We start from the raw sequence: 14,156 nt of genomic DNA on the forward strand, positions 1-14,156 counted from the left end.
TAAGAAGAAAGGCATCGTAACATTCCGCTACGCTTTTAGAGGCGAAAATTTAATTCCAATTTAAATCCAAAATTTTTTCATTTAAAGCATTAAAATCGGCGGCACGAAAATCAAACTTTGCAGTGGAGATTATACTCGGGCCTGAAACAAAATTAAAAAATTCCAGAGTTAAGGAGAGTGGGACATGGTGCATATCGCACCTGCATATAGGGAAAGTGGCCTCCGAAACACTAAAAATCAAGTTTTCATCTAAAAGGTAAGATCTAAAATATTATTAAGCTCATTATAAAATGAATTAATTTGGGTTAAGTTAATGCTGAAAAGACTATATATAAAATTTATTTCGTGCGAGCTATTCACCCTTGTTGGTGTTAATGTTATGTGCAACGTTTCAAATCTATGGCCATTTGGGGTGGTCATAAGTTCAATTGACCTTATGTCCGTTAACCTTATGTCACCCCACCATCACATTATTGCATTGTCATCGAGCCTTGATACGTGTTCAAAGTTTCAATCAAACTTATGACCATTCAAAGTGGTGATAATGCCAACTGACCTTATGACCGTTGACCGTATGTCACCACACCATCACACTAATGCATTTCCATCGACCCTCGATACGTGTGCAAAGTCTCAATCAAACTTATGGCCATTCAAAGTGGTAATAAGGCCAATTGACCTTATGACCGTTGACCTTATGTCACCACACCATCACATTAATGCATTGTCATCGAGCCTTGATATGTGTGCAAAGTTTCAATCAAACTTATGGCCATTCAAAGTGGTGATAAGGTCAATTGACCTTATGGGCGTTGACCTTATGTCACCACACCATCACATTAATGCATTGTCATCGACCCATGATACGTGTGCAAAGTTTCAATCAAACTTATGGCCATTCAAAGTGGTTATAAGGCCAATTGACCTTATGACCGTTGACCTTATGTCACCACACCATCACATTAATGCATTGTCATCGAGCCTTGATATGTGTGCAAAGTTTCAATCATACTTATGGCCATTCAAAGTGGTGATAAGGTCAATTGACCTTATGACCGTTGACCTTATGTCACCGCACCATCACATTAATGCAATGTCTTCGACCCATGATACGTGTGCAAAGTTTCAATCAAACTTATGGCCATTCAAAGTGGTTATAAGGCCAATTGACCTTATGGGCGTTGACCTTATGTCACCACACCATCACATTAATGCATTGTCATCGACCCTTGATACGTGTGCAAAGTTTCAATCAAACTTATGGCCATTCAAAGTGGTTATAAGGCCAATTGACCTTATGGGCGTTGACCTTATGTCACCACACCATCACATTAATGCATTGTCATCGACCCTTGATACGTGTGCAAAGTTTCAATCAAACTTATGGCCATTTAAAGTGGTAATAAGGCCAATTGACCTTATCGCCGTTGACCTTATGTCACCACACCATCACATTATTGCATTGTCTCGAGCCTCGATACGTGTGCAAAGTTTCAAACAAACTTATGGCCATTCAAAGTGGTAATAAGGCCAATTGACCTTATGGCCGTTGACCTTATGTCACCACACCATCACATTAAGGCATTGTCATCGCGCCCTGATATGTGTGCAAAGTTTCAATCAAACTTATGGCCATTCAAAAGGGTAATAAGGCCAATTGACCATATGGCCGTTTGCCTTATGTCACCACACCATCACATTAATACATTGTCATTGGTCCTTGATACGTATGCAAAGTTTCAAATTAATCAGACTTCTAGAAACCCGTGAAAATTAAACTCAAAATTCCGTTACATACAGGCCAAGCTAATAAAAGCGTGTTAATAAAGTAATGCGTTTTTCGCATTATGTGCAAGGTTTCAAATCTATGGCCATTTGAGGTGGTCATAAGTTCAATTGGCCTTATGTCCGTTAACCTTATGTCACCCCACCATCACATTATTGCATTGTCATTGAGCCCTGATACGTGTGGAAAGTTTCAATCAAACTTATGGCCATTCAAAGTGGTAATAAGGCCAATTGACCTAATGGCCGTCGACCTTATGTCACCACACCATCACACTAATGCATTGTCGTCGGTCCATGATACTGTAACGACAGCCTGTGGCACTGTGGCATTACAGCAAAAAGTGATGTATACATATGTATATACAACCATGCATACGCTTTGGTTGCGCGCAACATATTTACGGTCAAACTTCAAGCACTTCCGATTATGTCGAACCATGCATATCTACGTCAAACATTTTTAAGCCACGTTGAACGCTCAAACCATCTGATATACTTTATGTGCATGTATGGGTGTATGCGCGCGAAAGCAATTTCTCCTTTGGCCGTTCTAATCTGTGTATAGCTTGTGGTTTGTTCGGTTATGCCTCGTTAAACATGTATCTGTAGGTAACGTCTTGTGGTAAGGGTGTGTGCGTACTTTCTTCGTCTGTTGAGTGAAAATATGGCGAAGGAAAGATTTCGTGGCACTTTTCAGGGGCTTCGTTCACTAACCGAAATGGGACTTTGGATCATTATTCAAAGTGTTCAACACAGCGATGGAAATGCGACCGGGAATTTTTAAACCGCAGTAGTGACTTACAAAAATCAAAAAAAAAAAAAAACAACAAAGTGATATTTTTTTTTTGCCATAACCCGCTACAGTTACGGTTCCGGCCACCGGTACACCAGCCAAAGGACACTCAAGCAACCTGCCGCCGCTGAGGTAAGAAAAAAAAGAGAAGTGTATTCCCGTTATGTTTTTATATAAATTCCTATTTCCCTCCTTTTTATTTTTAAATAAAATCCCATTTTTAAATAAATTCACATAAAACCTAAAAATAAATTTAATCAATTAATTTAAAATTGAATAAAACCTAAAAATTTAATTTAATAAAATAAATTCAAATTTATATAACACCAAAACATAAATTTAATAAAATAATTTAGAATTTAAATAAAACCTAAAAATAAATTTAATAAAATAATTTAAAATTTAAATAAAACCTAAAAATTTAATTTAATAAAATAAATTGAAATTTAAATAAAACCTAAAAATAAATCTAATGAAATTTTTAAAATTGAAATAAAACCTAAAAATAAATCTAATGAAATAATTTAAAATTGAAATAAAACCTAAAAATTTAATTTAATAAAATAAATTAAAAGTTATATAACACCTAAACATAAATTTAATAAAATAATTTAGAATTTAAATAAAACCTAAAAATAAATTTAATAAAATAATTTAGAATTTAAATAAAACCTAAAAATAAATTGAATAAAATAAACTCAAATTTAAATAAAACCTAAAAATAAATTTAAAAAACTGAACGTTTTTAGCGACCTTTTTATATGTAAATATGTTGAACTTTAGCTGGCTCGAGGTCAATAAAACTACGTTGAATAAAACCACAGGTTTTTTAACTAATTTATTCCAATATATTTCGCTTATTCCGCGATAACCGTTCTCAAGGATCTGTGTATAAATGTGATATAAACAATTTTCTTATTACCAAAAACAGTCAAAACATAAACAATATTTGTATATATGTACATACATTTCTTTTCACGTCTTTATAACTTGACGCGGCGCTTAACACTGTCTATTTGATCGTTAGTAAATGACGAAACAAGTGAGCAACGCCATCGGTATCCGTTTTGTAGTTTAGCCGAATGTCTGGTGGAGTGTTAATTATATGTAACATTTCTAGTGTAAATCGTTTGTTGTAGTGTTGTTCTTGTTGTAATATTGTTACTTTTTCGAAGTTGGGGGAGTGGCCGCTACTTGCACAGTGTGCCATAAGTGCAGTTTTTTGTGTATTTGAATGATGGCACTGTTTAACGTCGCATTTGTGTTGTGCTAGTCTGGTTTTTAACTTTGATTTCGTTGTGCCAATATACATACTTTTGCAAGGTTCTTGGTTATTGCCGTTACATGGAATTTTATAAATTACATTACTTTTTTATACTCAGTTGAGCAGAGCTCACAGAGTATATTAAGTTTGATTGGATAACGGTTTGTTGTACATATATAAAGGAATCGAGATAGATATAGACTTCCATATATCAAAATAATCAGGATCGAAAAAAAATTTGATTGAGCCATGTCCGTCCGTCCGTCCGTCCGTCCGTCCGTTAACACGATAACTTGAGTAAATTTTGAGGTATCTTGATGAAATTTGGTATGTAGGTTCCTGAGCACTCATCTCAGATCGCTATTTAAAATGAACGATATCGGACTATAACCACGCCCACTTTTTCGATATCGAAAATTTCGAAAAACCGAAAAAGTGCGATAATTCATTACAAAAGACCGATAAAGCGACGAAACTTGGTAGATGAGTTGAACTTATGACGCAAAATAGAAAGTTAGTAAAATTTTGGACAATGGGCGTGGCACCGCCCACTTTTAAAAGAAGGTAATTTAAAATTTTGCAAGCTGTAATTTGGCAGTCGTTGAAGATATCATGATGAAATTTGGCAGAAACGTTACTCTTATTACTATATGTACGCTTAATAAAAATTAGCAAAATCGGAGAAGGACCACGCCCACTTTTAAAAAAAAAATTTTTTTTAAGTAAAATTTTAACAAAAAATTTAATATCTTTACAGTATATAAGTAAATTATGTCAAGATTCAACTCCAGTAATGATATGGTGCAACAAAATACAAAAATAAAGAAAATTTAAAAATGGGTGTGGTTCCGCCCTTTTTCATTTAATTTGTCTAGGATACTTTTAACGCCATAAGTCGAACAAAAACTAACCAATCCTTTTGAAATTTGGTAGGGGCATAGATTTTATGGCTTTAACTGTTTTCTGTGAAAATGGGCGAAATCGGTTGATGCCACGCCCAGTTTTTATACACAGTCGTCCGTCTGTCCTTCCGCATGGCCGTTAACACGATAACTTGAGCAAAAATCGATATATCTTTACTAAACTCAGTTCACGTACTTATCTGAACCCACTTTATCTTGGTATGAAAAATGAACGAAATCCGACTATAACCACGCCCACTTTTTCGATATCGAAAATTGCGAAAAATGAAAAAAATGCCATAATTCTATACCATATACGAAAAAAGGGATGAAACATGGTAAGGTAAGGATTGTTTTATTGACGCGAAATATAACTTTAAAAAAAACTTTATAAAATGGTTGTGACACCTACCATATTCAGTAGAAGAAAATGAAAAAGTTCTGCAGGGCGAAATAAAAAATCCTTAAAATCTTGGCAGGTATTACATATATAAATAAATTAGCGGTATCCAACAGATGATGTTCTGGGTCACCCTGGTCCACATTTTGGTCGATATCTGGAAAACGCCTTCACATATACAACTACCACCACTCCCTTTTAAAACTGTCAATAATACCTTTAATTTGATACCCATATCGTACAACTCATTCTAGAGTCACCCCTGGTCCACCTTTATGGCGATATTTCGAAAAGGCGAACACCTATAGAACGAAGGCCCACTCCCTTTTAAAAATACTCATTAACACCTTTCATTTGATACCCCTATCGTACAAACAAAGTCTAGAGTCACCCCTGGTCCAGAAAGGCCCACTCCCTCTTAAAATACTCATTAACTCCTTTCGTTTGATACCCATATTGCACAAACGAATTCTAGAGTCATCCCTGGCCCACCTTTATGGCGATATCTCGAAACGGCGTCCACCTATGGAACTAAGATTTACTCCCTTTTAAAATACTCATTAACACCTTTCATTTGATACCCATATCGTACAAACGCATTCTAGAGTCACACCTGGTCCATCTTTATGGGGATATCTCGAAAAGGCGTCCACCTATAGAACTAAGGCCCACTCCCTCTTAAAATACTCATTAACTCCTTTCGTTTGATACCCATATTGCACAAAAGAATTCTAGAGTCACCCCTGGTCCACCTTTATGGCGATATCTCGAAAAGGGGTCCACCTATAGAACTAAGCCCCACGCCCTTTTAAAATAATCATTAACACCTTTCATTTGATATCCATATCGTACAAACAAATTTTAGTGTCACCCCTGGTCCACCTTTATTGCGATACCTCGAAAATGCGTCCACCTATAGAACTAAGGCCCACTCCCTCTTAAAATACTCATTAACTCCTTTCGTTTGATACCCATATTGCACAAACCAATTCTAGAGTCACCCCTGGCCCACCTTTATGGCGATATCTCGAAACGGCGTCCACCTATAGAACTAAGGCCCACTCCCTTTTAAAATACTCATTAACACATTTCGTTTGATGCCCATATTGTGCAGACAAATTCTAGGGTCACCCCTGGTCCACCTTTATGGCGATATCTCGAAAAGGCGAACACCTATAAAACGAAGGCCGACTCCCTCTTAAAATACTCAGTAACTCCTTTCGTTTGATACCCATATTGCACAAACGAATTCTAGAGTCACCTCTGGTCCACCTTTATTGCGATACCTCGAAAATGCGTCCACCTATAGAACTAAGGCCCACTCCCTCTTAAAATACTCATTAGCTCCTTTCGTTTGATACCCATATTGCACAAACGAATTCTAGAGTCACCCCTGGCCCACCTTTATGGCGATATCTCGAAACGGCGTCCACCTATAGAACTAAGGCCCACTCCCTTTTAAAATACTCATTAACACCTTTCATTTGATACCCATATCGTACACAAAAATTCTAGAACCTTTATGGCGATATCTCGAAAGGGCATCCACCTATAGAACTAAGGCCCACACCCTTTTAAAATACTCATTAGCACCTTTCATTTGATACCCATATCGTACAAACAAATTCTAGAGTCACCCCTGGTCCACCTTTATGGCGATATCTCGAAAAGGCGAACACCTATAAAACGAAGGCCCACTCCCTTTTAAAAATACTCATTAACACCTTTCATTTGATACCCATATCGTACAAACAAAGTCTAGAGTCACCCCTGGTCCACCTTTATTGCGATACCTCGAAAATGCGTCCACCTATAGAACTAAGGCCCACTCCCTCTTAAAATACTCATTAACTCCTTTCGTTTGATACCCATATTGCGCAAACGAATTCTAGAGTCACCCCTGGCCCACCTTTATGGCGATATCTCGAAACGGCGTCCACCTATAGAACTAAGGCCCACTCCCTTTTAAAATACTCATTAACACCTTTCGTTTGATGCCCATATTGTGCAAACAAATTCTAGGGTCACCCCTGGTCCACCTTTATGGCGATATCTCGAAACGGCGTCCACCTATGGAACTAAGGATTACTCCCTTTTAAAATGCTCATTAACACCTTTCATTTGATACCCATATCGTACAAACGCATTCTAGAGTCACCCCTGGTCCATCTTTACGGCGATATCTCGAAAAGGCGTCCATCTATAGAACTTAGGTCCACGCCCTTTTAAAATACTCATTAATACCTTTCATTTGATACCCATATCGTACAAACGCATTCTAGAGTCAACCCTAATCCACCTTTATGGCTATATCCCTAAACGGCGTCCACCTATTGAACTATGGCCCACTCCCTCATAAAATACTCTTTAATGCCTTTCATTTGATACACATGTCATACAAACACATTCCAGGGTTTCCCTCGGTTCATTTTCCTACATGGTTATTTTCCCTTATGTTGTCACCATAGCTCTCAACTGAGTATGTAGTGTTCGGTTACACCCGAACTTAAACTTCCTTACTTGTTCTAATTGAGGTATTTTTGACTTAGTTTTGTTGAACATGGTTTTCAGAGTGTTGGTTGGCTTATGGGCTATTCTTACTTTTTCTTTATCATAACAATCTGACTTCGCTAGTCGTTCTGATAAATGAGGTACATAAGTGACGGATTTGAAAAATTTTTTTTAGGGGTTTCACGGTCTTGTTGATTTTTTGTAAATTTGGCTCTTTTTAATAGTGTTTTTATCATGTTTTACGGAAATTCGTTGTCTTTTAACAGTAATTTTGCTTCTTTTTTAATCTCATTGTGGTAAACTTCGTCTGTTATCTGCAACATACGTCGTATACAGCCCATTGCTGTATTTATTATCATCGTTTTGGGATGTTTCGAATGAAAGTTGATGATTCGTCTGGATGCTGTTGCTTTTCTATACCACTTTAGTTTTAGCTGATTTCCTCTGCGGATTATAATAGAGTCAAGGTACGGCAGTGAGTTTTCTTCTTCAAGTTCTATCGTGAATTTAATATTTCTGTCAAACGAATTTAATATGTTTAGCGTATTTTGTACTTCATCCTCCCGTATGATCGCCAATAAATCATCGACATATTTGGTTAATATTCTTGGTTTACGGCTTAGCTTTTCCATCGTTTTGTTGAGGAATTCTTCCATTATGATATCCGCTATGACTGGGGATGCCGGGGATCCCATTGGCATTCCTTTCAATTGTGTATATACCGTGTCACTAAATTTGAAGTATCTAGTTTCTTCAATGCAAAATTTAAGTATTTCCATGAAAGTTTGTTTGGGTATTGTAAGCAAAAATGACAATATTAGAATTTTAACATCGGACAAGGGAAACAAAACCGTAGCTATGGACATAAATGACTATAACAGCAAAATGGGTGATATTTTAAATGACTTGACTACTTATCGTATTCAAAGACAGGATCCTACATCAAGGTTGCAAAATAAAAATAACAGTCTCGTAGAGAAACTTTTCAAAATCGGGTGTATCTCAAAAGCTGAAAAATACAAATTAACTACGACCACCGCGCTAGCACCCAGGATTTATGGACTTCCCAAGATACAAAAAGAAGGAACGCCACTTCGACCTATTTGTTCTGCCACTGGTTCACCATCATACGGCTTGTGCAAATATATCGTGAATATTTTAAAAAATGTAACGGCGAACTCCACTTACAACATAAAGAACACATACGAATTTAAAGAAAGAATTAATAACACATTTATTTATGATGATGAAAAACTCATCTCATTTGACGTGGTGTCATTGTTCCCCAGCATACCAACAAATTTAGCATTAGACATAATTCGAGAAAAATGGGCGGTTATAAAAGAACACACTAATATACCCAAACAAACTTTCATGGAAATACTTAAATTTTGCATTGAAGAAACTAGATACTTCAAATTTAATGACACGGTATATACAAAATTGAAAGGAATGCCAATGGGATCCCCGGCACCCCCAGTCATAGCGGATATCATAATGGAAGAATTGCTCAACAAAACGATGGAAAAGCTAAGCCGTAAACCAAGAATATTAACCAAATATGTCGATGATTTATTTGCGATCATACGGGAGGATGAAGTACAAAATACGCTAAACATATTAAATTCGTTTGACAGAAATATTAAATTCACGATAGAACTTGAAGAAGAAAACTCACTGCCGTACCTTGACTCTATTATAATCCGCAGAGGAAACCAGCTAAAACTAATGTGGTATAGAAAAGCAACAGCATCCAGACGAATCATCAACTTTCATTCGAAACATCCCAAAACGATGATAATAAATACAGCAATGGGCTGTATACGACGTATGTTGCAGATAACAGACGAAGTTTACCACAATGAGATTAAACAAGAAGCAAAATTACTGTTAAAAGACAACGAATTTCCGTAAAACATGATAAAAACACTATTAAAAAGAGCCAAATTTACAAAAAATCAACAAGACCGTGAAACCCCTAAAAAAAAATTTTCAAATCCGTCACTTATGTACCTCATTTATCAGAACGACTAGCGAAGTCAGATTGTTATGATAAAGAAAAAGTAAGAATAGCCCATAAGCCAACCAACACTCTGAAAACCATGTTCAACAAAACTAAGTCAAAAATACCTCAATTAGAAAAAAGTAATGTAATTTATAAAATTCCATGTAACGGCAATAACCAAGAACCTTGCAAAAGTATGTATATTGGCACAACGAAATCAAAGTTAAAAACCAGACTAGCACAACACAAATGCGACGTTAAACAGTGCCATCATTCAAATACACAAAAAACTGCACTTATGGCACACTGTGCAAGTAGCGGCTACTCCCCCAACTTCGAAAAAGTAACAATATTACAACAAGAACAACACTACAACAAACGATTTACACTAGAAATGTTACATATAATTAACACTCCACCAGACATTCGGCTAAACAGTGTAGACAGTGTTAAGCTCCGCGTCAAGTTATAAAGACGTGAAAAGAAATGCATGTACATATATACAAATATTGTTTATGTTTTGACTGTTTTTGGTAATAAAAAAATTGTTTATATCACATTTATACACAGATCCTTGAGAACGGTTATCGCGGAATAACCGAAATATATTGGAATAAATTAGTTAAAAAACCTGTGGTTTTATTCAACGTAGTTTTATTGACCTCGAGCCAGCTAAAGTTCAACATATTTACATATAAAAAGGTCGCTAAAAACATTCAGTTTACAAAGACGGAAGGCACGCCGTAAGCATAGACACAGCAAAAATGGGTTATGCAGATATAAAGAACAACAACAACAACTCCAAATGGATAATAAACAAGTTTCAAGTTACATCGAAGAAAGTGGTAAAGCTTAAGTCTAGTATAAAATTTTTGTTAAAATGCAGAAAATCTAAACTTATACCTAATTTTATTAAAAATTGTACAAAATCTTATAAACTATTTGTATATGAACGAGACATGCATCAAAACATAGACAGAACGTTAGACAAATATACACACCATTATCATACAAAAGTATTAAACCTACTTCTTAAACACAAACACAACATACTAAAGAGACAAAATAAGCGATTGGATGACATAACAAAAAAACTAAAGAAAGCTTTGAGTGCAGATGATCTACGAGAATTTATGGAAAGTGAAGAAAACGTCACAAATAAACTAACAACATTGGTAAAAAAAAGGCAAGTGGCAAAACATGAGAAATTAAGAAATAAACAAAATAGCATACTTACTAACAACAACCACGAAGATTGGTTTGTAAACAAAACGACAATCGACTTCCCACAAGATATCAAAGCGCTTCTCGCAAAGAGACCGAAGTTCGCGTTACCGGGAAAAAATCAACGTTTCCCACTCTTCCAGTATATTGCTGACGGAGAGGAACTTATACAGAGCAATAAAGAAAAAGAGACACAAGAAGAAGCCCGCACTAAACTCACGCTTTTAATAAAAAATCACACAACAACTAATAAGGAAAGTGCAATAGACCGTGCAATATTAGACACAGTGGAACAGACGCAGAAATTTCTAAGCAAAAATGACAATATTAGAATTTTAACATCGGACAACGGAAATAAAACCGTAGCTATGGACATAAATGACTATAACAGCAAAATGGGTGATATTTTAAATGACTTGACTACTTATCGTATTCAAAGGCAGGATCCTACATCAAGGTTGAAAAATAAAAATAACAGTCTCGTAGAGAAACTTTTCAAAATCGGGTGTATCTCAAAAGCTGAAAAATACAAATTAACTACGACCACCGCGCTAGCACCCAGGATTTATGGACTTCCCAAGATACAAAAAGAAGGAACGCCACTTCGACCTATTTGTTCTGCCACTGGTTCACCATCATACGGCTTGTGCAAATATATCGTGAATATTTTAAAAAATGTAACGGCGAACTCCACTTACAACATAAAGAACACATACGAATTTAAAGAAAGAATTAATAACACATTTATTTATGATGATGAAAAACTCATCTCATTTGACGTGGTGTCATTGTTCCCCAGCATACCAACAAATTTAGCATTAGACATAATTCGAGAAAAATGGGCGGTTATAAAAGAACACACTAATATACCCAAACAAACTTTCATGGAAATACTTAAATTTTGCATTGAAGAAACTAGATACTTCAAATTTAATGACACGTTATATACACAATTGAAAGGAATTCCAATGGGATCCCCGGCATCCCCAGTCATAGCGGATATCATAATGGAAGAATTGCTCAACAAAACGATGGAAAAGCTAAGCCGTAAACCAAGAATATTAACCAAATATGTCGATGATTTATTTGCGATCATACGGGAGGATGAAGTACAAAATACGCTAAACATATTAAATTCGTTTGACAGAAATATTAAATTCACGATAGAACTTGAAGAAGAAAACTCACTGCCGTACCTTGACTCTATTATAATCCGCAGAGGAAATCAGCTAAAACTAAAGTGGTATAGAAAATCAACAGCATCCAGACGAATCATCAACTTTCATTCGAAACATCCCAAAACGATGATAATAAATACAGCAATGGGCTGTATACGACGTATGTTGCAGATAACAGACGAAGTTTACCACAATGAGATTAAAAAGAAGCAAAATTACTGTTAAAAGACAACGAATTTCCGGAAAACATGATAAAAACACTATTAAAAAGAGCCAAATTTACAAAAAATCAACAAGACCGTGAAACCCCTAAAAAAATTTTCAAATCCGTCACTTATGTACCTCATTTATCAGAACGACTAGCGAATTCAGATTGTTATGATAAAGAAAAAGTAAGAATAGCCCATAAGCCAACCAACACTCTGAAAACCATGTTCAACAAAACTAAGTCAAAAATACCTCAATTAGAAAAAAGTAATGTAATTTATAAAATTCCATGTAACGGCAATAACCAAGAACCTTGCAAAAGTATGTATATTGGCACAACGAAATCAAAGTTAAAAACCATCTAGCACAACACAAATGCGACGTTAAACAGTGCCATCATTCAAATACACAAAAAACTGCACTTATGGCACACTGTGCAAGTAGCGGCCACTCCCCCGAAAAAGTAACAATATTGCAACAAGAACAACACTACAACAAACGATTTACACTAGAAATGTTACATATAATTAAGACTCCACCAGACATTCGGCTAAACTACAAAACGGATACCGATGGCGTTGCTCACTTGTTTCGTCATTTACTAACGATCAAATAGACAGTGTTAAGCTCCGCGTCAAGTTATAAAGACGTGAAAAGAAATGTATGTACATATATACAAATATTGTTTATGTTTTGACTGTTTTTGGTAATAAGAAAATTGTTTATATCACATTTATACACATATCCTTGAGAACGGTTATCGCGGAATAACCGAAATATATTGGAATAAATTAGTTAAAAAACCTGTGGTTTTATTCAACGTAGTTTTATTGACCTCGAGCCAGCTAAAGTTCAACAAAAATTTAATAAAATAATTTAAAATGTAAACGAAGGCTAATAATAAAGTGAGCAAAACATTTTTAAGTAAATGAGATAAACTGAAAGTGAATAAGATCTATATAAAATAATTAGAAGGTGTAAAATCAAAGCCAATGGTAGATGGTAATATACGTTGTCTATTTCAGATCCTCACGCGGCAGGAGTATTCCTGGGCCTCAACGAAAGGCCGTTAAACTAATAAGCATTCGAGAGGTTCCTGCAGCTGAACTGCCTGGAGGCAATAAACAATTGCAGCATATTTATACCCCCTTAAAGCTATGTTATTTGGAGAACGACACCGACGATACCAATAAAGTAGTACTTAAGCACCAGACCAACGAGGCCAGAGCACAGCATCAGCCCAGCGACAACAACAACAAACACACGGAGAGAAGACTGGCGCGAACCATTTACATATACATAAATTTATATTAAGACTGTATGTACATACATAACAGCGATATTTTCTTGTTAGGCTAACCCTCCTTGGGGGAATTCCAGGGAAAACGTTTTTTCTTTGGTTAAACTTTTTAATAATTCACGGCGTTTTTTTTTTTTGTTCACAGATTAACTTTCTCTGCACCCATTTTTTAGCTTTTGATTTTTTTTTTTTGCATTCTGTTTGTGTTTCTTTTGGCCAAATCAATATATTTCAAAAACAAAAAAAAAAAAAAGGAAAAACAGGAAGGAGGAAGATTTCGATTGAGGTAATCGGAAATTTTGATTTCCCAACTCCCTCCTTCTTCATTCCTTTGTTTTTTTTTTCTTCTTTGACCCACCTATAATCCGTACTTAGGTCCGGTTGAACGAAACAGATCTTCCCCGTCACAAGGCACTCAATAATTTTTTCTCACTTCACCTTCTGTGCACTTTTAACCCCATTTTGGGGTTTTTTCTTCCTTGTTTCCTCATTTTAAACAATTTTTCTGACCGCCGTAAAGCCCGAAATAGAATTGGCCGTTATAATCCAGCCCACAACCGCATGACTAAAGGCGGAAGTGCTTC

General features: G+C 35.8%; 1 protein-coding gene and 1 pseudogene across 15 annotated transcripts in view; both read left to right on the forward strand.

Annotated features, from left to right (window-relative positions):
• ey (eyeless) overlaps positions 1-14,156 on the forward strand; it is a 2,912,801-nt gene that overhangs the window by 1,350,299 nt on the left and 1,548,346 nt on the right. The gene's annotated exons all lie outside the window — the stretch shown is intronic.
• LOC137234682 (uncharacterized) lies at positions 10,240-12,870 on the forward strand (annotated as a pseudogene).

Source organism: Eurosta solidaginis, chromosome X (genome assembly GCF_040869045.1).
Source record: "Eurosta solidaginis isolate ZX-2024a chromosome X, ASM4086904v1, whole genome shotgun sequence".
Taxonomy (NCBI): domain Eukaryota; kingdom Metazoa; phylum Arthropoda; class Insecta; order Diptera; family Tephritidae; genus Eurosta; species Eurosta solidaginis.